This window comes from Hipposideros armiger, unplaced genomic scaffold, assembly GCF_001890085.2.
Source record: "Hipposideros armiger isolate ML-2016 unplaced genomic scaffold, ASM189008v1 scaffold_82, whole genome shotgun sequence".
NCBI classification, from domain to species: Eukaryota; Metazoa; Chordata; class Mammalia; order Chiroptera; family Hipposideridae; genus Hipposideros; species Hipposideros armiger.
In genome coordinates this window covers 1,703,605-1,728,161 of record NW_017731432.1, presented here as the reverse complement: position 1 = coordinate 1,728,161, position 24,557 = coordinate 1,703,605, and the positions used below count along the sequence as shown (strand labels likewise).

The 24,557-nt window shown below is 46.9% G+C and overlaps 1 protein-coding gene across 4 annotated transcripts in view; it reads left to right on the top strand.

Moving 5' to 3' along the window:
- Window positions 1-24,557, top strand: part of HIVEP3 (HIVEP zinc finger 3) — a 437,965-nt gene that overhangs the window by 93,571 nt on the left and 319,837 nt on the right. The window lies entirely within an intron of this gene.

Sequence of the window (24,557 nt, the reverse complement as noted above, 5' to 3'; positions counted from 1 at the left end):
TGGAAGAACGGGAGCTTACCGTTTGTCACCTACCAGCTCTTCGTCCAGCGGGATGCTGGCTGCCCCTTTTACTCCTTGAAGGTCAGTTTCCTTTCTTGTGTTTGTTACTCTTTGAAAACCATAACTACAAGTCACAAGGGATCCCACTTGTTTTACTCCAGTTCCTTCTCTTAGTTCTGGGTCCAGGCACGTCCCGCTTCCATACGTGGAGGCAGCAAGGCCTGGAAAGGCCCCTCCCACCTTCTGAAATCCTCATACCCTGATTTGCATGAATCTTCATGTATCACAGGGCTTGAAGCCCTAGGCTGATTAGAGAGATGGCAAGGGGGTCCAGAAATATTTTTCCTACAGTCCTACAAGGATGTTACTGTCAGGGCAGCCTCCACAGTAGACAGGGCTGTGGATGCCCATCTCCAGGCCCTGTCACCTCTGCAAGCCAAGGGCTGAGGCTCCTTTGAATGGTGACTGTCCGTTTTGAATGGAGGCTATGAGGCCCGTTAAGTATATAATTGGAAACAAGGATTTAGCTGCACAGCCCTAAAATCAGAGAGAAACACTTTCTGGATCTGATCTTTTTCTCTCTGGCCAGAATAAGATAATTCAGGTCCGGGGTGATAAAAAAAACTAGAGAAATCAAAATGTGGAATTGATCCTTGATAGTCACCAAAGTGAGACACTCAAACAGAAGCTTCCTATGGGCAGAATAAAGCTTCCAGAATAAAGGGTCTGTAGAGAGTGTTTGCTGAGTCTGGAAACTCTCAGTGGTACGATGTGGCAACCACCTCTTACAGGGCACTCTGTGTAAAGCCTGGTGTTAAAGACTTTCCATGGATAATCTCAGTGATTCACTCTGATGAGCAGAGGGTGATCCTCTGCCCTTACAGCAATGGTTCCATCCTAAGAGGTTCTCATTTTATTGGTCTGGGTGAGGCCTGGGCATGTGGACTTTTAAACACTCCCCCAGTGATTTTAATGTGCAGCCAAGGCCAGGAACTTTTACAGACAAGAGAACTGAGCCTTCAGAGGTCAACGTCACTGGCCCAAGGTCACACAGCTGTGAGTGGAGGTGCAGGATAGGAGCGAATGACCGTGTGATTGTATCACCTTGGCCTGAGCGCCTCATTCTGTGCACTGATCGGAAAAGTGTCGACACTGGCTCCTGGGCGCCGGGCAGGACATGGTCAGAAGGGATACAAATATGCCGATAGCTCTCCCAGTACACCCTTGCTGACCCAACACTCTTTAGAGTCTGAGCACGAGTGTGCTCTGAGTCTGAAAGGTGCCCAAGACAGAAAGCCTCGGCTCTGGCCAGACCAGCAGAAGAGCACACTATCTGCCCTTCAGCCCCTGGTCCATGCTTGGCTCGGTTGCATCCGAGTCCACAGAAACAAGGGCGATGTTTCCTATTTTTTTTCTAGTGTGTCCCCCATAGCCAGGCATAAATGTCTTGCTCCTTCTGGGAAGAGCAAGAGAGGAGACAAGTCAGATGAGTAATGGTCTTTTCCATCCCTCATCTCCACCAACAGCTGCAGCAAATGGGACTCCCAAGGACTGAGTGCTGACTGTATGCCTCAGGCACTTTACCAGGGGCCTTACACGAATCACTTCATTTTATCCTCACGAAAATCCTGTGATATAAGCACTATTATGACTCCATTTTTCAGATAGGGAAGCAGAGAGTTTGGTGGCAGAAATGAGAGCAATCCTAGGCAGTCTGATTCTGGGGCTCAACTCTTAACCATCAAACTTTACTGCCTCCCATGCACCCTGTTTTTCTTTTTGCCTTGTTCTTTCATTGTTCCAGGGATATCATCTGGTCCTCATCCCGATGATAAACTTCTAGCACACAGCTGGATTCATAGCAGGTGTTCAGTAAATATCAGTTGGCTGATTTATTTTATTTCATTGCGAATGATATTATTTCTGAGGATTCTACAATATCACAATACTGTGATGATAATAAGCGTGTTCCAGGAATGTAGCACAGGTTACTTAGTTTTCTATTTCTTGACTTTTAAGTATTTCTAAATGCTCTGAGTACTTTCTTACATCTCACAGTCAGTATTAGTAGCGGTACTCAATTCATGCCCTTAGATTTTTCTGAGAGGAGTGCATCTGCGCACTTTAGGAGCCTTGCTATTTCCTTTGAAAGATGGTCTTCCAGAACAAAAATGATGCTAAATGGTAACTCTCCCTGCACCATCCGGCCCCCCAGAATGAAGTTGTTTGTTTGATGGGCTCTCCTAGGGGAATCCATACAAAACTCTGTCCTCGTGTAGCAGCAAACATCATTGGTGCTCTGCCCAGACACTCCTGGACCATGGTGACCAATTCTGCGTGCCCACCCGCAACTTCTGTGGCCCTTGCCCCGTCTCCTTCTTCAATGGGTCGCCCTCTTGCCAAGAGAGCTGGAGTATCTGTGGCCAGCATTTCCTGGTGTGAGAATATGAAAGCTTAGCTGCCTTGCTTTGGGGAGGAGGGTCCAAACTCTGGAGGAGGTGCAGTGTGCACTCCAGGAGCCTCTTGGGATCGGGCTGGGGCTGGGACTGCACCTGAGGTCAGACCCTGGCCTGGCTTCTCCCCTTCTCTGTCCCGCTGCCCTACTCCCTTGGCGATGTCCCTGGGAGCATTTTTTTCAATGAATCACCTGTCTAAGGAATCCTGGTCTCAGGGCTTGGTTTTGGGGAACGTGTCCTAAGGCTGGGACATGTGGGTTGGATGACATTCAGACTAGAAAATACTGCTTAGGCTCTCTTTTAAGCTTTCATGTTAGAGGTGTGCTTCTGCCCTAACCCTCCCCTTAAGCCTGGGACCCCCACCCCCACCCCCACCTTCTCAGGGGCACCAGCCCATTTCTCTTTTTCTCATCACTGGCACAGTGCCATCGATAGCTTCTGCTAGCAGCCCACTCACTTTGCAGCTCCCTTTCTCCTTATTTATTAGCCGAACGGACCTCTACTCTGTTTCTGTTTCACTCATTCAATATTCAACAGGTATTTCTTGAGCCCCAAGCATTCTGCTTGGTCTGTGCATAAAACCGACAAGGTGCTTGCCCTAACAGACTTACATTTCTAGGGAAGGGAGACCACAAACAGGTAAACAAGTAAACAAGCAGGATAATCACACAGCAGATAAAGGCTGTGAAGAGATGTGCTAAGTGATGAGACAGGATGGGGGTGCTGAGGTATAAGCACCGTCTCACCTCCTGCTCCCCTTCCCGCCTTGCTGCTGGCTCCCAGCCACACCTGCTCCTGAGAGCCCTTCTGACCTGCCTATGTGCTAGTGCTGATGACATTGTTCAGACTTGACCTTACTCACCCTCTGAGTAGTATTTTATTAAGTTTAATTAAAACTGTACATCTTCTTTTCTTCCTGGGGCTCCCGAGGCACCACCTCTGCTGGGTTTCTTCCTGCTTTTCTGCTTACTCCTGCCTCGGCTCTTTTGTCGCTCCCCCCACCCGCTCTGCTTGGCCATTCAGGGCCAGAGAGCCCAAGAATGCTCTTCTTCCTGTGGTCTCTCTCCCCAGTGACGCGTCACCTCCACTTTCAGTTTCCACACATCTGCCCGGGTTGCTTTTCAGAACACCTGATGGTAAATACCACCACCTTCTTCACATCTCCACTTGGATGACCCACATGTGCACAGCGCCCCCCCCCCCCCCCCGCCCCAGCCTTTGTCCTCAGCCTTTGAGTCTCTCTCTTCAGGTGTTCCCTGACTCAGTAAGGGGCTCCCTGTCCCCCCAGCTGCTTGAGCCAGAAACCAGACTTCATCCTCTGCTGCCCACCAACCCATCACACCTGATCTATCACCAAGTCCTGTCGATTCCTCTTCCGAAGGATGGGGGTTTGAATCCATCCACTTGTCCATTCTGCCTTCCGCTCCCCCTGTCCAGGCTTGGCTGCTGCAGAAGCTTCCTAGCTGGCCTCCCACACCTGCCTTGCCCTTTCCAGGGGGTTCCTTAACCCCATCATGTCTGTGGCTTCTTGCTGAACAAAAGGGTAATGAAAAATCCTTCACAAGGCCCGCATGGCTCCGGGAGGCCGACCCCTGCCCACTTCCCCGGCCCCACCTCGGCCCTGCGCCCTCCTCCACCTCCTGCAGCCTTCCTAAACCCATGCTCTTTCCCGGTGGTGAGCTTCGCACGGGCCCCTCCTTTTCCCTGGAGAGTGTTTCAGGGAGGCCCTCTGAAGTCAGGCCCATTCTGTTTGTGAACGAGCAGCTTTCTTTTCCCCTGAAGTATTGTGATTGCCATGGGGATGATTGTGGGAGAGACCACCACAGCCTCTCTATTCCATCTCTATTAGGACATTTGGAAGAGGTCTAGGCCATGGCACTGGGTGGGAGAGGGGCCTGGGATAGGAGGAAGTGAGTGAGAGAAGTCTACCCCGCGTGCAGGCAGCTAGGGAGTATACTGTAAAGCAATATAAAACCAATGAAAAGTCTTTGCTTTTCACTATCACCAGGCACCAGAAATTCTAAAATATATACTAGATATTATATGTGACAAACATTTGTTTCCTTCCACACAAAGACCATCAAGTACTCCTCAGCTGGTGAGCTTCTCTGTGTATTTCCACATCGTCCAATATTAGCAAGAATCCTGCTAAGTTGGTTTAGCCAGAACCCCCATCCTCCATAGCTGATCACCCTCAATATCTGAGTGGGTTTCTTATCCGCCACCATCCCCCAGGTGATGTCTGATTACACCGGCCTGTCTTCAGCAAGAAGCAATCTTCACTGGGGGGGGTGGGAGGGGACGCGTTCCCCTCCTCTTTCTTCAATTGGATCTAGGAATAACTCCTGGGAATCCACCAAGAAATAGTGGTGGCCGTTTACTGACAACATGTGCCAGGTGCCTTGTCATGTGTGTTAAGATTCTCATCACATTAACTCCTCACAGTAGCCTTACCGCACAGGCTTTAATGTACCCACTTTAAAGGTGAGAAAACTGAGACTAAAGAGGCAGAGTTGGTATAGGCACATCTTTGAACAGCTGCAGGGAAACCCTGAGCCGGGCGGTTGGTCCTAAAGCAGGTGGCTGTGTTTGGCCGCATGAAGCTGACTTTCTGATCTGGTTCTGTTCTTTTTCCTCACGGCCTTCAGGAAGGCCGGTGCGTCCCATAAACCTGCTTCAGGGAAGGGCTTTGGAATTCAGACCTAACACAGAAACACTCCTGACATGGTCCAGCCTCGCCAGAATGATGGAGTTCTGCTGACAGGAGAAGACTGGCCTGGAAGCATCTGGTGCAGGGACAAGAATGCAGATGTGAAGAAAAGCCAGGCTGAGTTTGAATGCTAGACTTATACTTCCAGGACCTTGGCACGATTATTCTCAGAGCCTCAGTTTCCTTGTCTTTAAAACGGGGATAAAAATTGTCCTTACTTCATAGTGATATAGGGAGAGCTAATGATTCAATGAATGTGAAACCTTTATCACTGTGCTCACTGAATATTAGACTATAATGTATGGGAGGCTCATGGCAGAGTCCATGATGTGTAATAGATATGTGACAAATGCTTTTTTGCACACAAAGGTCATCAGCAGGAATGTCAGCATGAATATTTTTAGGGAGACACCCAGCTTTTCAGGAGGGTCCATGAAACAGACAAGAGGGCACTAAAAACACCCAAAGAGGCACAAACCACATCAAATGGGAAACCGCATTTCTGGTTGGAGAGGTTTCCTGATGGAGAGAGGGCCTTTCTTCAGGGAAAATCAGTAAGCGGATATGTTCCCTGAACTTAATACCTTGTGAAAAAGGAACTTAGTGATACAATTCAAGGCATTATGTCAAAGGTTTGATTTTTTAACGGTTGAAATTTTTAGCGCCTCATTGATGTGACAAGGAAACATGCAAAATGGCAGTCGCCGTGTGTTCCCCTTCAGCCTCGTGTGCAGGCCTCCATGCAAGCGTGCCAGCCCGTGGATTGCACCGCGCTTCCGCTTTGCAAAAAGAGAGCCGTTGGTGTATTAATTAAGCAGTGGGTTTTTAATGCTTGCTGAATGAATAGATCTGGTCTGTCTTCTAGCCTGGGAAGCAGAGCTCTTAAATTTTATGTTATTTCTCCAAAACAATCAATTTTTCCAACACTCCAGTGAGAAGGCAAAGCCTCCATTTGCTTCAGCTGGAAGGATGCTTCATCTGTCTGCCTTCCTATCTGTGGAGACACTGCTACTTTCAGAAAGTCAGATGTAGATATGGCTGTGCACCCCTGCCCATGGCAGTCAGGCACCTCTGTAGATTCTTAGGAACTGCTCCGTGTCCTGTGTATCTTTAGCTTGCAGTGTGTGTGTGTGTGTGTGTGTGTGTGTGTGCACACACATGTGCATGTGTGAAGACACAGCTCAGCCCTGAGGCCCTGAGGGCCCTTTTCTGAGCCAGGATAGGGATGTAGGGGGAATGGCAGAAACGCTTGTGGACAGGGGTTCTGAGCCTTGACTCCAGGGCTGTGGGAAAGCGCAGTCGAGACATGAGCAAGACGATGCTTTTTGCTGATGTGGTATCAGCAGTTCCTCTGGGGTTGAACTCCACATCACTTCCTTCCTCTCCCTCACCCTCCCCACCTCCAAGAAAGGCGCGTGGGAAGGAGAGGGCTTTCCTTCTGCCCAGCTGGCTTTGTGTCCATCCTTGAACGGTTGCTTACTAGAAACCAAGTTTTTCTTTCTTATGTTGGATAGAAAGAGACTGAATTAGTTTTGTATCCATACAGTGAGAACTTTGATTCCAAGGAAGCAAGTAAACAGAGCAGATGAAACCAGTGTTTTCTGCCCCCAGGATGCTGGGAGGCTAAATGACTGCTTTATCCTGGAGAGCTCAGGGGCCATCTGCCAACAAAATGGTGTCATTGGTGATGGAAGCACGTAGGCTCTGTCCTTCTCCCTGCACCCTGCCTCTCTGTCTCTGCCCTATCCTAGCCTCTGTGTCCCCCTCCTCCCGACACAGGAGAACCCCCTCTCCCTCAGGGTGTGGGCCTCACCCACAGTCATGCTGGCCTGGGGGTTGGGCCTGACAACAATTCTCTCCATGACCAAACTTTAGTCAGGCTCTTCTGAGCTCTGGTCAACTAGGCCTCGGCTTTTGAGCTTCTGTGTTTATTTCTGCATTGTCCAATTTTAGAAGAATCCTGCTATGTTAGTTTAGCCAGAACCCCTCATCCTCCATATCTGATCACCCTCCATATCTGATCGGGTTCCTTATCCTCCACCATCTCCCGGGTGATGTCTGGTCACCCGAGCTTGTTCTCAGCAAGAACCCTGTTAGATTGGATCCTCCCTTACCCTGATGTTTCCTCTCAGTAATTTTCCATCCCCTGACACACCCTCCCTGCTCCTTGGCTGTAAATCCCCACTTTTGCTTATTGTATTTGTGGTTGGGCCCAATCTCTCTCCCCCACTGCAGAACCCCACCACAGTGGTCCCTACACCTATTGCAATGGTGCCTTAAGTAACGTCTGCCTTAACATGTTGCTGAATGATTTTTTCCCTTCAGTGGGCCCCCCATGAGTGCTGTCGGCGGGGGGGGGGGGGGCGACCCTGAATTGAAAGGCCTGACTTTTTGAGGGGCGTTTCAGGGGATTTGGGAATCAGATGGGCCTCCCAGACCTGAGTGGCACTTCAGCTCTGACAGGATAGAGATCAGAGAAGCAGTGGGCCAAGCCCTGGTGCCATTGCCTGCACACCCAGACAGACAGGAAAGGCTCTGCCTCTGGTCGTGAGCAAACTCATGGTGTAAAAGGAAGGATGAGACAATTCAGCACTAACCTCTAAGGAAAAGGAACGTTCACAAACAGGGGGCACCCCAGGTCTTTCATTCATTTTAATCCTGAGTCTTTTTAAAAAATAAAAGCTAGCATTTATTGAGCGTTCACGTTGAGATAGGTGGTGTTTTTATCCCCATTTCACAGAGGGGGTAAAGTGCTGTGTAGAGAGGTTGAGCGATTTGCCACATGTCACAGAGCTAGGACGCGGCAGAGCTGGGGTTTGTACCCAGGAAGCCTGGCTTCAGAGCAAGCCTGCCTTCCACTACACCCTACTGTCAAATATGTTAAGATATGTTTATATGCGCAGCAAGCGACTCTTACTCATTCAGTGCAATAGTCAATTACTATTCCTTGAGGCAGTGCTGTGATTTGGAGTGTGCTGTGTATTAACCATTAAGGGTGCATTTTGACCAATGGATGGTCTTTCTTTTGGAATTTTGCCTTCTGTTCTTTCTGACGTCTAGAAAAATCTTGCCAGAGTTGGGGGCAGTTTTCTAAGGATCCGAGACAGTGAGAAAGGCTCCACTGTGCATGTCTTGCCTGCCTTTGTCACTTTGCCCAAACGCAGTCTCCCTATCTTTTGGCCTCTTCCTTGCTATAAGTGTTTCCGTTTTTCTATATACCATGTTCTTGTTCTCCTGATACAAAGTAAGTAAATGTTTAACAGGCACGTGTGGTGTTATTAGAGGATGGCCACAGCCGTGCCCTGTCCTGCCATCCAACTTCCATCCCCCCACCCCACCCTCCTCAGCCTCACCTTGTACCCCACTCCTTACCATTGGCCAGAACCACCTTCCCTGGGGCCACTCGCTGCTCATGGGGCCCCCAAGGGCTTGGGGAGTATCAGCGGCTACCTTCAGCTGGCTGACACTCAGCGTCCCAGGCCAGAGTCAAGTGGCAGTGGGAAAAGGTGGTGGCCCCCGGCCCCGTTTATAAGCCACCAAGGACCACTTCGTTATTCTCTCCATTTCTGTACCCCGGATTGAAAGAGTCTCATCCAGTTATGCTTCTAAACCAACTGAAATCTTTAGGGAGTTCAGAAAACTCTAGTTTTGTTTAGACAGAAATGGGCCTTTCTGACAGTCAGCACTTGGGATTGGCATGGGCTGGCCTGCGTTAGTACGTCAGGGCCGCCAACTGCTCAGCCTGCTTTGTGGTCCACCTGAGCATCTTTGTCACTGGTAAACGTTAGATCATCTGAAATAGTCAGTATAACCATTGGACCCTACAGGTGTGAATATCCCGGTGTGGATACATTCTAATAAAAGGAGGTGGAGTGAAGGTTTAGACCAGGCAGTGTGGGATATGTGTGGGGGGAGCTGAGGTTATGTGCAGGGAGACAAAGAGGGGCAGATAGGAGGAAACCGGGGTGCAGAGGAGAAAGAGGAGTGGTCCCACGAACATTCTTCCCCTGGCTTAGACGGGGCGACAGAAGAGCCTGCGAGGGAGGGGAGGGCTCTGTCATGGTGGCGGCAGTGGTCCTGGTGCTTCAGTGGCTGGTCGCACCCTCTCAGCACTAGGGCGTCTTTTCCGCATGAATCGGTTGAAGCTGCCTTTCATAAAAGTGTGAAGTTTTCCTGTGTTGGGCCTAGCCAGTGACTCGCTTGTGCTTCCAGATCCAAAAGTTGATGTGGGTTTTTCTTTTTGTCCTGACTTGCTCGTGCAGGGGTAGTTCCTGCTTCTGCACAGTGGCCAGCCGGGCGATTTATTTCTAAAAGGACACACTGGGGACCTTCCAAAGCCAACATGTAGAGGAGCAGGAGGCCCTTGGAGCGGGTTACATCAGAGAGCCTTGTCAGGTCAAGGACGCCAGTCTCAGTAACCCTGCAGTGGTCATCTCGTCCAGCTGCAGCGTGTGGGCACGTTGTGTTGGCATGGACTAGCGCCAGCCTCACGAGAGCTCATTTTCAGTTCCTGATTAAAGATTTTGGTGTTGCTTCATGTTCTGGGGATGGAAGTGTCCCCAGATATTGTCAAATGTGTCTTTGGGGCCAAAATCAATGGATGAGAACCACTGGGCTAGAGGCTTTGGAGGGTGTAGCAGCCATCTGATTTCTCAGTTCCAAGGTTAAAGGCCCAATTCCCAGTTATCACCTTTTTTCTTCATAGATGGGAGGTCAGAGAAGGCCAGGACCTTGGTGCCTGGTGTCTACACCGAGTGCAGCCAAGAAGCCCCTGCATCCGAGCCCAGGCTGGTGACTTCTCAGCCATGTTTCTGAGGTGTTTTCTGTTCTTCCTCTGGCTAGGCGTGTCTTCACCAGACCATAAGGCAGGCCAAGCCAGGTGGCTGGCTGGAGTTTCTCCCAGTGGCTATCAGTGGCAGTGTCTGCGCAGCCAGACTGACCCAGGCAGGCTTTTCTTGGAAGCACAGCTGGTGAGTTTAATTGGAGTCAGAGTGTGATGGGTCCCAGGGCAGAAGAGGTCAGTAGCCAAGAGAAGAGCTAAAACCCATCATTCCTGTATCATGATTCCACCTCACCAAGAACCTGTTCCCATTTGCTTATTTCTAGGTCGTTCTCTTCACCTTGTACAGACTTCAACTTGTGGCAGTGATGGGCTATGGTTCAATGTCAGGGCAGACATGGGATGCGAGCAGAGCTCCTGTGTCCTTGGCCCCCGGCTTATGATTCCACTCCCTAAGCCCCATTGCAAGAAACGTGTTGGCTAGCCACCTGGTGTCTCTGACCAGGTTCTTAGAAAACTCAGTTAGCAGCACGTGCTACTTGTAGAGGGCAGCGCCGGCGGCGGTGATGGTGGTGGTGCAGGGTAGGTGGGAGGGAGGTAAAAATAGATTTTTTAAAGGTAAAGCCCTAGAGTTTGGGCCCACTTACGCAGAACTATGCTGAGTCTATTCAAATATATATATTTTTTGTAGGGTAACAGTTTTAAATCAGCATTCACAGCTTGGGTGTCCAAAATTTTTAGTTCTGGTCCAGATCTTGTTTTCCCCTCGCTTTGGTATGAGCTATAATATTTTCCCAACGTGCTCTATTTTTATTCGACGGAAAGGTGATATTTGCCCTTGAGTTGAATTGTGGTTGGGAAATAGGCAGATCTCAGCGTCGACAGGTCTTGCGGTGCCATTCGTATTAACATCCCTCGCGGACACTTTTATTTTTGTGAGTTTGACTTCCCGCCCTTTTCCCACTGGAAGGCCATGGAGTTTTACAAGCTGTAAGATGTATTGCGGGAGACAGCTGCCAGTAAACACAGTTAACCCCTGTTCTTCTCTGGAGGGTTGCCTCTTGAGTGAGCTTGTGCTCTAAACCAGCCCACATGAATGCTCAGAATAGAGAGAGCAAGTGAATTACCAGGGACTTCTGGAGCGTGCTGTGAGCAGGCATTTCCCTTCCGAGCTAGCAGGAGTCTCATTTGTTCAACTAATGTTTGCTGAGTCCCAGCCAGGCAGGGTGCTGGGGACACACCGAGGACAGCTGGCAGGAGCTCCTCCTGGTCCTATGGACTCATGTAGAAGAGCTATCCAGGGCAGGAGAGGGCAGCCCCCAGCCGAGCTTGGCCCTTGGCGGGGCAACACCTGCCACCATCATCCCTTCAGTCCCCTGATGCCATCACATTATGATTGGGAAGCACATTTCAGAGGAAATGAGTTTTGTGTTTTGATAAAGTTTAATTAAAACTCCGAATCCCCCTGCTTGGATGCAAGCTCTCTTCTGTGAGTAGAAATACATGTGGAACCAGGGGTTGGGAGCGATGTTGGGGGCTTTTAGTGTATGGCTGCCCTACTGTTTCCTTGGTTTTCTCTGTGACCTTTACTGGAATCCTTGTCCCTGTTACCCCAGGGTGGAAGGGGAGGGCAGCAAGTTTGGACGCATCCATTGTACACCAGACAAATTTCTTAGAAAAGGACCAGGTTGGGTCAAAAGCAGGGGCAGTCTTTCTAGCCAAGTGCATCTGTGAAATCAGATGGCGGTGGCAGCCTGGGGATCCTGGAGCCTCTGAGTGAAGAAGGAGTATGTGTGAGCCCACGTTTCCAGCTTGCTGGCTCATTTCAGGGCTCCCACCTAGTGAGAGCAGGACCGTAGGGCAACAGGCAGACCTCCCAGGCAGACTAGCGATTCAGGCCTGTTCCCTACAGATTATCGATAGCTGTGTAGTGAGGAGCAGGAGAGGGGCCGGAGTGGAGTGCTGTTTTCCAGGGGAGGGCACTATGTTCTTGGGCCAAGGTAGGGCCCGTTGACATTTCCCAGTGATCTAATGCACCTTGCCCAGAGAATGGCGATAACTGGCCTTCCCTTTCTCATCGCCTGGTAGTACAGTAGAGCCCCCGAGAGAATTGTCCTTCAGGCAGCTGCCTGGCTGGCCCACACCTGGCCTAGACTTGGACTCAGGATTCTGGAATCGCACACGTGGGCTTGAATCCACCACGTACCAGCTGGGTGACAGTGGGGATGTTCCTTAACTTCTCTGAGCCTCAGGCTCCCCATTTGGAAAATGGGCAGAGGATTAAATGACACACTGTATAAAAAGGACTTGTAACTTTAAAACTCAACGTAGTTGTCACTTGCCCTTTGCCACTTTGTAGGAGGAGTGTGGGTCCCTCACTGCTGGGCCTTCTTGCTCTAGAATTCACCGAAGTCGTGCCTCCCCTGGCAGTGCATGAGAGGAGCTGGGGTCCCCAAGCTGCCCTTTCATCTCATAATATGGGAGGTTGGGTGCAGGGTCCATTCCCTGAGTCAGGCCCCGCAGGAGAGCTGGGGCCCGGCGTCATTGAAGCCCCAGGAGGAAGGGAACGCTGCTCTTCAGATCTCTGAGGAGGTCTGGAATTGGCAGCAACTCTTTGGGGAGTGGAGTAGCAGTGGAGGGGAGGCCTGAGGAAGTGGAAGATGTTGCTGCTAGCAGTTCTACAATCTCTACTTATAGATATCCCAGCACACAAAGCTGTAACTAATATTCCCCAACAAAGACTAGGAGTGCAAAGTGCACTTTAAAGTGTGTGAGAGATGAATGTGAGTGCAAGTGAGTGTGTGTGTGTGTGTGTGTGTGTGGAGAGAGAGAGAGAGAGAGAGAGAGAGAGAGAGAGAGAAATGACCTTGATTCTGGAGCTAATACTTCCATTCCTTACTCTTTCTTGGGTGTGATTTAAATCATTTTCTTGGCTCATGTGTCTGATGATACACTTATTCTCTGCAAGGCTCCACCGCTCAGCCAGCCTGGGTTCCATGTCCTCCCTGGCTGTCCCTCGGCCCTTCTCTGCTGCTGGGCTGCTCCCCTGTGCTTCTCCTGGACAGTCCTTCCCTTCTCCAACTTATTCCTGTCTCCTCATGCACCGGCCACACTCACCTGAAAATGCCCTCCTCGTGAGAAGAAGCCCTTAGGTGTGTCTTAATAATGAATATTTAAGTCAGTTGAACTGAACAGTAGAATTCTGGGGGATGATGGAAACATTCTCTGTCTGCACTGTCCAGTACAATAGCCACTGGCCACATGAGGCTATTGGGTATTTGAAATGTGGCTACTGCAACTAAGGGACTAGATTTTTAATTCTAGTTCATTTTAATTCTATTGACATAGCCACATGTAACATTTTGGACAGTGCAAGTCTAGTGAATATGACTCCTGGAAGAATCAAGTCAGGTTGAGTTATGTTGTTTGGGGACTTTGGCTTATTTATCCTTAATCAAGGCACTTAGTTCCAAGAGTCCAGTTTTGTTAGATTGCATACTCAGGTCCTCAGAAAACCTCTTGTCTGCCTTCCCAGGTGAGGTAGAAGCCTAATGTATTGGCTGCGATGATGGACCCTGTTGGCTAATTTATCACCCTTCACCCTCCTCCACAAGCACCCTGTCCCTCATAGCCCAATGACCGGTGCATTTGGGGTGAGGTGCAGGGAATCCCAGAGTCAGGGTTTCCGGTCTGGGGTCTGCCACTTCCTGTCTGGGCAGAGATTTTGTAGGACTTGAAACTTTTGCAATTTTGAGGACCTCTTTAAGAAAAAGAATATAAAATTACAAATACAAGGTTAGATGCAATAGTGAAAAATTTATGCAGAATGATAAAAGAAACCACGTCTAACATAAGTTTTAAAAACCTGACATGTGTCACAAACTTTACAGAATCCAGAAAAGTAACAAAATAGTTTTATGAATTATTTGCCTATGAAACCTCTAAAATACATTCTTCCCTTAGCATCTTTTGGCTGAATACTCTTTGATCGCCTCTTCATATGATAATGATTTTGTAATTTTTCTAAAGAGAGGCCAAAAAGATCACTTAGTTTTTCTTCTAGCATGGTTGACACAATTGTTTTTTATTATCATTTATAGTTACAGAGCATACAATGTGACTTCATACACAGGCATCCTCATTTTGTTGTATGGCCACAGGTTTGGGTCCTACAACGCAGGAATTTTGATACAATTTATTTTACATAATTCCCATCAAAAAGGGCAAAAGTGCATGGTATGTTTATAACTGTATTCAATGTATTATCAAATATATTCTGACAGGCAAAAACTTCCCCTTTTGAGTAGGCATCAGTGAGAACTAAATTCTCCTATAGTTCCTCGTGTCTGATGACTGGAAGAAATTTCCACAGACTAGCTTCTGGGTCTATTTCAATCCTTGTTTTTGCTCCACTTCCCACATATCTTAGGTGCCAGGTGTTATACCTTTGAGTCTTGATGACAGCGAGTCAGCCCAGTGGGCGGTAGCTGTATTCCTGGAAGCTGTGGGGACAGTTATGGGGGCAGCTAGCAATACCTGCTCTGCATTAAAGTGACTGTGAAGGCATCAAGCCCACTACACTCAAACTAAATTGATCCCCAAATCAACTTCCCGTTAGCTGGATCCCAAAATGCCTATAGCTGCTCTAACAGCACTTGATATGAAGGGAAATACAGCAGGAGGAGACTTCAGAGCGGAAAGAGACAGTGCTCTTAACCAATTCCAGCTAAAATATCTTAATTTTGTAAATTGCTAGAGCCTTGGAAGGGGCCCTTGCATGAGAGGCTTGAAGCTTTCCTTATTGGCTTGTAGTCAATCTGCTCTGCTCATTGCTCTGAGCCCCAGGGTCCTCATCTTTAATGTGGGAAGAATATGTCCCGTTTCATAGAGTCCTCATGGGTATTAAATAAGCTGTATTTGAAATTGTAATAGATATGTAAGATATCAGCGGTGGGGGGACAGTGGCTGGGGGGAGGGGGTTGTCACTTTGTGAGGGGTGGAAAGGATAAGGATTGCATTGTTTTGTACACCTGAAACTAATAATAATAATGATAAAAATTTTAAAATAAGAAAACTTATTGACATTTTGCCCAGGAAAGAAATGCTCAGAGGGTTGAAGAATGAATGAATGAATTCATGTTTGCTAGCTGTCTGCTTCAAGTCCAGGGGCCTTGCTTTGAATTCACATGTACCCCAGACTACTGAGCAGTGCTAGGGGAGCCCTCCCCCAAGTCAGAAAGAGGGGTGAAGAGCCAGAAACTGAAACAGGCTCACATAAGTGGGAACACTCAAGGGAGTTTTTGTGTGGCCAGAACTTGGTCATTTTTCTTCAACCGAGTCTTGCTGCTCATGACTGTCCCACGTGCTGGGATTTGGGGGGGATTGTGCCCGAATTACCATGTGAAGGTCCGAGAAGATTCTTGAGCAGCATGAAGCCGGAATATGGTTCTCAGCTGGCCCAAGCCTCCTCCACGTACGGGACTGCTCTGCTGAGTGTGGGGGCCTGATGCCTTTGGAATTCCGTAGCGATGAGCGGGACACTCCCCAGCAACATTCCACAGCCCGTCTGAGATACCTTTGGATCTGAAAATTGGCTGTTGGGCCAAGAGTTGTGGTGATGGCAATGAGAGATCCTTGAGATTTGAAAGGCATGTTCCGAGACCCTAATCCTTGGGCCTGCCCTATGTGGCTGCTGCCCTCTGTCAAGCATGGTAGGCCATGGGGGAAGGGCAGAGTCCAGGCACAGATGGCAGACCTGGAGGACCCTGGGCTTGGTGAGGAGACACTGTGTCTCCAGCAGAGGCTAAATATGTCTTGACTCTGATTTCCTCATTTATAAGTGAGGAGGTTGAGCCTGATAACCTCTAAAATTTTTTCCATTGCTAACCTTTTAGGATTTAAAAAATTCGAGTGTTCTTGGAATTGACCCATCTGTAGATGGTAACCTTCGGAGGTGGGGGAGATGGGCAGTGTCAGCAGAAACACACATTTTCAAACCTTCGCAGCCTGATTTCAATTTCCCGTCCTCCTGCACCAGCACCAGCACCACTGCGTGTAGCCCTATGGTGTCAGTAGCCACCATGGTGAAAGTACCTTGATGACACCGCAGGAGTGCCCGAGCATCTGTCCAGGTGGCAGGGCTGCCTGTGTTTGTGCTCTACTGAGCAACAGAAGCAGGCCTCGAAACAGTCTGGTGTAATGCCATTTTTTAAAGGGAAACCTTATCTGTGTCGATATGCAGAGAAAAATACCAGAAGGAATTAATTCCAAATGTTAAGTGCTTCTCTCACATGGTAAAAAAATATGTCAAATATTTTTTTCTTAATTATTTTCAGTTCCCCCCCCCCAATTTCTATCTTAAACATGTACTATTGCAATTTTGGGGTTGGGAGATGGGTGGCAGGTGTTCATAGGGAGACTGGACATAGGGAGCAGAGGCTGGCCCACACTCGCTGGTATAGTGTTTAAAGGGGACTTGTTAAAAATGCAGGTTCCTGGGCCCCAGTCCCAGAGATTCTGACTTTGTGGGTCTGGGGTAGGGCCCCGGAATCTGCTGCCTATGCAAACATCCCAGAGACCACCGCCCTGGTGGGAACATTGGCCCTGGGGCATCTTTTTGTTTGGAGCTGGGTTAACAAAAGTGTCAGGAGAGAGCTAGCTTGGAGCAGGCAGGTGAGCTAGACATACAGCAGGTCTAGCTGAGACTCAGGAGACAAGACTATGTCTCCAGATGGAGGTACCTCCAGGATAGGCGCCGGCAGGCAGTCAGCTGTGGGAAAGAGCCTGCAAAGCACTCAGGAGAGCAGGCTGTGCCAACAGCAACTTGCTGTCCAACTCTGTGCCCCACCAGGCTGCGTCCGACAGGCCTGGGGGGGCAGGCTGGGTCCCTGGGGTCCGAAGGTTCTCTTTTGGCCTTGGAACAGTCATTCCAAAATAAAAGTTCTGGTTCTACTACTTCCCACTGTGATTGTAGGTTAGTTATAGTTCTCAGCCTCAGTTTTGTGTAATGTAAATGATGTCACCAGCCTCATAGACATTTCATGGGAGAATGAAGCGGTCCATAGCAGGAATTCATAAACATTAGTTGTCCACGCCTTTTCACTCCATGGCTTCTTGGGAGAAGGGCAGCTCGAGAGACTTCTTAGCCAAAGGGGAGGGCACAGCCCTGCCCACAGTGCTGCAGTCTGACTGCCTGCCTAGGTCACTGTCACAGCAGCTCTTTCACTGCAAGGCCCCATTTTCCTGGAGGGTATTTACTGGCAGGACCACTGTGAAGCTGGCCCAGGCTGACCCAGCAGCTCCCATCCAGCCCCATCCTCGCCAGTCTGTCTCTGTAAGCCCTAAGGGGGTTCTGAAAATTGTCCCACTATTGTCTGTGTGGCTAGGGGACCCTTTCGATGGTGTCCCTCAGACCCTTTCTATTAGGACTTTGCTTTGACCTCCATGCCCCCTAAGCAGCCAGCTGGCACCCCTTTCCTGGACAGCACATCCCCTGATTTCAGTCTGCAACTTCCAGCAAGCCCATTCAGCTCTGCTCCTTTTTGCTATGTTTTAAAATGTACTTTTATTTAACCCTGCTTACAACACAACAAACTAAAGCTGCGAAATAGTGACTCCTATCCCAGCTACTGAACTCCAGCATTCGGCAAGCGATATCCAGGTGAAAAGTCACATTCTTCCATGCCTTCCTCTATTCCATTCGTTCAACAGGTTTTCCTTGAGCACACACTGTAGCGACAATAATGATCATGTACTGAGTGCTCATTATGTGCCCAGGGTGGATGGTCTCTGACTTCTAGGAGCTCACAGTCTACTGGGGATAAAGACAGGCAGGCGGTGATGTACAGTGTGGTGAGTGGTGTGAGAGGGGCTGCTTTGGGAGCAAGTAAAGATGGACACTCTTCCCCTACACCCCTCCTCCCCCCACTCCCTCTGAGTCTAGCTATTGCATAATAATCTCTTTTTCATGTGAAATCTGCTTGTCCTGCAACTCCTAGTCGAGCCAACCTTTTCCATGCTACCTAGAAGACAGAAGGCCTGTGGAGGCCTCTGTCTAGAGCTGGGGATTTGAAACCTCCAGCCCACACAGGGCCTGGGGATGGCCTGGCTGCAGAGCAGCGTGGGCCGCCATCTTCCTTTTCAATGTAAACGGAACAACGCAAGTGGCAGGCAAACACGGGCAGTCCTTTGGTTCCTTTCCCTCCTTAGTGCAGCAGGCAGCTGTTTATCAGAGAGAAACAGGTTTGCCCAGTGGAACGTTTATTTGGTTTCTTTGGCTGATCATGGGAACACACCTGCCACTTTGCCACTTCCTGCAAATCAAGCAGTTTCTTAGAAAAGGGACACGTTCCTTAAAATATATTGTGTGGTTTCGGGGTGAGATATGGTTTCTTGGATTTTTATGATTTAACATGTCTGCAAAAACATTAAACCGCGAGATAAAAATACAGTGACTGCCCCTTATGAGAACCAGGACTTTCCTTAGGGTGAGGGGACTGGTCATTTTAGTTTGTACGCTGGGCTTTATTGTTTCTAAGTTTTCATTTGCTCCTCTTCCTGTTCCTCAGCATGCCTCTTACTCTCTAAACACATTATGGGCGGGTGGTCATTGGTGCAGCTCACGACAGCGAAACCTCTATTTCTCAACCCAAATAATTTAGCTGAACTTTTACAAGACAAAGGCAAATAAAATAAATTTGCTTAGAGCTTATTTTTTAGTATCCCACTTAAGAGCATGCCTAGGGGTAGTATAAAATAAGACACAAATTATAAAGAACAAAATATACAGAAGATGCCCAAAAAATGTATACACATTTTAAGAAAGGGAAACACTATTAAAATTGTAATACTCAATATATATCTATAGTGAAAGATGAATACAAGTCACGTTTGACTTCTGCAATTGCAACAGGTGCTCAAAGTGGTTACCATCAGTGTCCAGACACTTCTGATTATGGCGAACTACTGCTTGAGCAACGTTGACCAAAGCGTCCACCTGTATACATTTTTTGGCACCCTCGGTATAATATATAAATATATAAGATATATTTACATATTATGTACATATGTGAAAGTAAGATATATGAGGTATGATAAAAAATATAGTGAATATTTAAATTTAAAAATTTTATTACAGTAAAAGACACATTGCCATTAATCCCCCTCAAAATACTCCCCCTCCCTTCAAACACACTTATCCCATCATTCTTGCCATTTTCTGAAGCAGTTCTGGAAGTCCTCTTTCATGAGTGTTCTTACTTTATCTCCATCATGACAACATTCCATGACACACATCGCTTCTGGTATATGGCAATTTCTGTTAAATAAAAACATTATGGTGTGTCCTCATCCACTTTATTCACTGGATCTGGCACCGTGTAACTTCTGGCTCTTCCCCAAAGTCAAAATTATTCAGGACATCGAGGCAGCCATGACAGTGCAACTAAAGACATGAAAAAGGACTTTCAGAACTACTTCAGAACGTGGCAAGAATGATGGGATAAGTGTGTTTGAAGTGAGGGAGAGTATTTTGAGGGGGGATTAATGGCAATGTGTCTTTTACTGTAATACATTTTTCAAGTTTAAACATTCACTGTGTTGTTTGACCATACCTTGTATATTAGTATATATTATATATTACACACACACACACACACACACACACACACACACACACACACAGACACAGACTGGGCTATATACTAATATAGTCATCCTCAATTTTTGTACCTATATCTGAAATACTCTACAGCCAGATCTAATTGTTGTGACAAAGCTAGGAGATAGTCCTGAGTGTATTTATTAATAAAACAGAAGTAGATTTATATTTAGTATACTATATTTACTAAGACAGGAAAGAGGACCGTGAATATTTTGGAAAAATTTAAATGTATATTTGGAACTGATTACATATGTATTTACCAGAAAAGTTGAATAATCAGCATACTCTGTTCCCAGAACTTTCTATAATAAGATTTTCTTGTAGGAAGAGACAGTCAAGCGTTGGATAAGAATGTGAAATTATGGAGTCAGATTGGCCCAGGTTCATATCATGACCCCAACCATGACACCTTGAACCAGTTAGCTAGTTGGCTTCTCTCATCTAATTCTCCATCTTTTAAATGGGTGTTGTGACAGTACCTACCTCTCATGGTTGTTGTGAAGATTAAATGAGATAAACATGAAGAGTAGTCACCATAGTCCCTGACCCACAGTAGATGTTGCACAAGTGCTTGCTGTTCTTGTCATTGCTGCCATTCTTTTCTGCATCATCTTAGTCATCACCATCTTAATGACCAATCATCCTCTGCCTGTCAGCCAGCACCTTTCCCCAAAGGACTTGAGTTTGAAGAACTTCCATTGTGGCATGTTGAGATTTAGTGTTTCTAGGAAGTTAGGCTAGGATAATAGAGCAAGTTCTTGAGTTTGTATAGAACTTCTAGAGCTAATTAATTGACCTTTTATGCCTTAGTTTAGTTATTAATAAATTTAGATTAATGCCACTGTCTTAGCACTAGAGAATGTGGCACCTTCTGCGTTCACTACCTTCCAAAGCCTGTTGGTATGAATATCTGATCTGATATTAGTGGCATTTTGGCTCCGTGGACAGTGGTCTCCCATGCTGCTGAGCCTGAAAGCATTGCAGTAGGAGCAAGGAGGCCACACAGAGGTCAGACTCCTGTCATGTTTCCCTTTTAAGATGACTGTCTCATGTCTGGAGACCTTGAAAACTGATCTTGAAATCCAGGGCTTGGTCTGTTCTTTTTTAAAAAAAAATTAAAATAGAATCTTTCAAGGACAGAAATCTCCTCTCTTCTTCCCTTCTCACCCCAGCAAACCCAGTGCTTCTTGAAAGCGACATGTAAATGTGGACTCAGGCAATACATACAAATGTAGTTTATCTCTATGGCCAGCTGGGTGTTCATAGAGTTAGAGTTCCATGTAAGGGGACACAGAAGTACCTTTGCTGTCATGCTGATGGCGTTCCCTTCCTGGTGAGTGGTGCCACTGACTGGACTACTGAGGTTCAAATGCCAGCTCTACCACTGATTATTTGGATGACCCTGGGCAAGGTAACCAACCTTTTGGGACCTCACTTTCATTACCTGTAAAATGGGGATAATCAGAATACTGACATCATAGGGGCAGTGAGGTTTAGTGATGGGTATAGGCAAAGCACCTAGAACCATACCAGGTACATAAGCAGGGCTGTGTGAGATTTTTGCTATTGTATTGTACTTACCTTTACCTTTTACCTTTCCCAAGTAACTGCTTGGGCCATGTACTTCCTTAATTTAAAGGAAAATGAATACAAAGCCCAGATGTTCTTCAAATACAAGCTGGAGAAAAGGACACAGCAGCAGAGGTTTCACAGTGTGGCACCCCTTGGTCTGAAGTACGTAAAATCTGTCCAGTATGCTTTTCCAGGTGGGGAACCCAGAGTCGGAACAGGTAGAGATGGGCCGGGGAGACTGAGCTGTGTGCTAGAGTCCAAGAATGAAGGGAAGTTGGCCCAAGAGGCTGTGGTCCTGATGCCAGGGTGTTCCTGCTTTAATTTAAGGCATGGTGTCAAATGCTCCAGACAGGTTAAAGCAGAATGGATTTTGATTTCCTTCAGTTAAGAATCTCATGGTATTTTCAGGAAGAGGGGAAGAGAAGATAGTGGGAAACAGCCCCAGGGTAACATATGCAATGGGAAGGTGGGCTCTATGCATGGGTCCCCTGAGGGGAAGCCCACCCTTGCGGGACTGCAGTATTTTCCTTGAGATCTGCCCCAATGTTGAGAAGGGAGGCCGAGGATTCCTGTGTGGAATTGCACGTCCTGTTGGCCAGTTAGGAGAGGTAACTGTTCTGAAAGGGAGGCCTCCTCCAGGCACCTTCACACGTGGGCTGGATTGTGCAAGTCACCTGTGACCCCATGTGCATCCCAGAGCTCTTTCTCTCCCACTGGGCTGCCTGTTCCTTGAGGACTTGAGGACAGACAGAGGTGGGGCCTTATTCATCTCGGGGTTTCCAGGAAGGGTTCAAGAAATGCTTAGGAGCCTAATATCATGCATGGATTGCAAAGCCTGGGATTTCCTAGGAAGTAAAACTTAAAAAGGGGCAAGTGCTGGTGGAGACGTTCCCAACCTTAGGAGGGTCATGTCACTTGAGTTTGCTCATAAGTTGCCCCTTGGTCTTTGGAGCAAGGAGAGTATGAGATGTTGCTGTTGTCACCTAGCCTTGCTGATGGAAAAGGTATGAAAGGAAGGAAGAAAGGAGGGAGCGAGGTAGGGAGGGAGAGAGGGAGCAGTTCTTTGTGCATATGTTCAGGTTAGGTCAGTTCTGCTTTTACTTCTGCTTGTTGAATTTACATCCTATGATATGTGTGCATGTGATATGATGTGAAGTGATGTGATGTGATGTGATGTGTATGTGGTGTTTTTCTTTCCCACCCGCTCTGCACAATCAATTTAAATTTTATCACTTGGAAAGGTGGTTGTGAGCTAAAACAAAATGACCATATATCGCACATCCAGATTTATGCTAATGAAGTGATTGTTGAGAGATAATCTCACCTCTTTTTGTTTCTGAAATGATTTCCCTGAGCCTTAGGAGTTTGGTTCCATTGAAACACAATAGGACCCTGATATACTTTTGGAGAGAATGAAGATGAACCCCTGCAGAAAAGAATGTCCTAAAATGGTAGCTAAGGCCATGGTTTTCATGTGTCTCAGAACAAAGTTTTGCAAATTGCTTGCTCTTTGGGGGCAGAGACCCAAATCCTCCATCGTGTTAACTAACTCTTGGCGCTTGCCTCATATTTGTGGATTGTGAGATATGCAAATAATTAAAAAGGACTCTTAGTTGCAGCGTTCCACAGAACTTGCTAGGGTCCCCTGGTATATTTTACAAATGAAATTAGGCTTTATGGGAGTTGTAAAATTAGATATGGACATATATTTGTAAAATCTCAAATGCAAGAATAATATTTCTGAATCCAGTTTTGCTTCCTGTCTTAAATTTATGCATTCATTCTTTCTTTATAGCTGTGCTATTTATTTGTAAGTATATTCCAGGACTAATTTAGAAATCAGATAATTTTGTTGATGCTGTAGTCAGAAAATGCATTGATTTGGTTTCCAGGTTCTAGATAATATATAGCATTAGAAAGATAGCTATTATTTTCATAGAAGCTCATTATTTTCCCATCTTTTATTCTTAGCCTTATTAATATCTACTTTATACTATTATTTGATATGGGCCCCCTTCAACATGAAACATTGAGTGTATAACCCATATGCATTTGTATATTTGGGATGTGGGTATGTGATATTGTTGAGGGTGGGGAGAATAGTTCTGAGACTCAGAAAGTCTAAATACACCTGGGATAGAGCACGGAATTTAATGGAATTGACTCTGTCAATAAAATGCTAGAATTCTTTCACAAATATGGTTTTTGCATTTTCAAATAGCCTTCTGTTGAAAGGAAATAGAATTCATTTAAAATTGCTTGACTCAGGGTGTGAGCGGCTGTGAGGAAGAATGGTGTCTTTGTCCAAGCCCAAACTCAGAAATATCACAGCTTCAAAAGCCTGTCCTGCCTGGGGAGCAGCCTGAGGAGTGACTTGCCCTGTGGGTCAGGCCATGTGAACACCCCCAGGAGAGAATTCCCTGAGCACAGAGCCTGAGGGGCCTGTTCCCTCTGAGGTGTTAACCTGACTCTTCTGGGCTGGGTGTTTGGCAGAACATGGGGAAAAGAGAATTCTGCCTGGAGCCCTAAATTAAGGCATTCTCCTAGGCAAATTATAATATTATTAACCAAAAAAAAAGAAGAAAGAAAAAAGAAAAGAGTTTTAGCAGCTAGCAGTATGTGTGCTTGACTCATTAGGACCACAGTAGCCTCTCAGTGCACGTGCTCTTCCCACCTCGCACACAAGAAGAACGGAGCTGGGGATGTGTTTAGTGCCTTCAGGACAGAGCAGGGGTTCCAGCCCAGCTCTGAGGGGCCTAAGCCAGCTGGTTTTCCCTGTGGTGATTCTGGGGGCTCCCTGGCACCATGTATTTCCGTCATGATACTCATTTCCTCAAAATCGGTTAAGAAGCAGGAAACAACAAAATATTTTAGAAACATTTCTATTCAAAATGGATACATTCTATTAGGGTTTGTGCTCACCGATCCAGAGAATAATTTGGTTGGCTGGAGGGGGATTGTTTTCCAAGCGCTGAATTTTGGTTGACATTTAGGAGTGAGTGGCCAGATAATATTTAAACAGATAATGTTGGGAGGTAACATTTTAAAGAGAAAAGAGCCCTGGTTGGGGACTTAAAAGACCTGGGCATAATAAATAATAATAATAATAATAATAATAATAATAATATAACAAATAATAGCATTAACATTTGTTAAGCACATGTTTATGCTGGGCCCTATTCTAAGAACTTCACAAGTATTAATTCATTTAATTTTCACAAAAATCTTCTGAAGTAGATCCTGTTATTATCCTTATTTTACAAATGATGAAATCAAGGTACAGAGAAGTTAAATAACTTGCTCAGTTTTACAGCAACCAAGCAGCAGAACTGGGTCTTGAACCCAGGCCCTGAGTCTCATCACAGGACCCACCTCTTC